This window comes from Arachis duranensis, chromosome 9 (genome assembly GCF_000817695.3).
Source record: "Arachis duranensis cultivar V14167 chromosome 9, aradu.V14167.gnm2.J7QH, whole genome shotgun sequence".
Classification (NCBI taxonomy): Eukaryota; Viridiplantae; Streptophyta; class Magnoliopsida; order Fabales; family Fabaceae; genus Arachis; species Arachis duranensis.
This window is the reverse complement of record NC_029780.3, coordinates 38,039,763-38,040,583: the sequence shown is the minus strand read 5'-3', so window position 1 is coordinate 38,040,583 and position 821 is coordinate 38,039,763. Positions and strand designations below refer to the sequence as shown.

General features: G+C 40.3%; 1 non-coding gene across 1 annotated transcript; it reads left to right on the top strand.

Annotated features, from left to right (window-relative positions):
* The first annotated feature begins 221 nt into the window (after positions 1 to 221).
* LOC127741989 (small nucleolar RNA R71) lies at positions 222 to 325 on the top strand. Its single transcript, XR_008003176.1, has one exon. It is a non-coding gene; the product is annotated as a small nucleolar RNA R71 (small nucleolar RNA).
* The last annotated feature ends 496 nt before the right edge of the window (positions 326 to 821 follow it).

Sequence of the window (821 nt, the reverse complement as noted above, 5' to 3'; positions counted from 1 at the left end):
CAATTTCAAGAACTCCCTTCCTTTGAGGCGTCCCATTATTTACGGAATTTCTCTCAGAAGTGTACATTAACTGGTTATTTGCAACCATGTCAATAAGTTCTTAAGCTTCTGCAGGCGTTTTCTTTAGGTGAATGGATCTACTTGTAGAATGGTCTAGTGACATCTTAGAGAACTCAGATAGACCATAATAGAATATATCTATCATGGTCCATTCTGAAAACATGTCAGAAGGACATCTTTTGGTCATCTACTTGTATCTTTCCCAAGCTTCATAGAGGGATTCACCATCTTTTTGTTTGAAGGTCTGAACATCCACTCTAAGCTTGCTCAGCTTTTGAGGGGGAAAGAACTTAGCCAAGAAGGCCGTGACCAGCTTATCCCAAGAGTCCAGGCTATCCTTAGGTTGTGAATCCAACCATGTTCTAGCTTTGTCTCTTATAGCAAAAGGGAAAAGCATGAGCCTGTAGACTTCAGGATCTACTCCATTCGTCTTTACAGTCTCACAGATCTGCAAGAACTCAATTAAAAACTGATAGGGATATTCTGATGGAAGTCCATGAAACTTGCAGTTTTGTTGCATTAGAGCAACTAGTTGAGGTTTCAGCTCAAAATTGTTTGCTCCAATGGCAGGAATTGAGATGCTTCTTCCATCAAACTTGGAAGTAGGTGTAGTATAATCACCAAGCATCCTTCTTGCATTATTGTTGTTGGGTTCGACTGCCATCTCCTTTTCTTGTTCGAAAATTTCAGTAAGGTTGTCTCTGGATTGTTGTAATTTGGCTTCTCTTAGTTTCCTCTTCAGAGTCCTTTCAGGTTCAGGG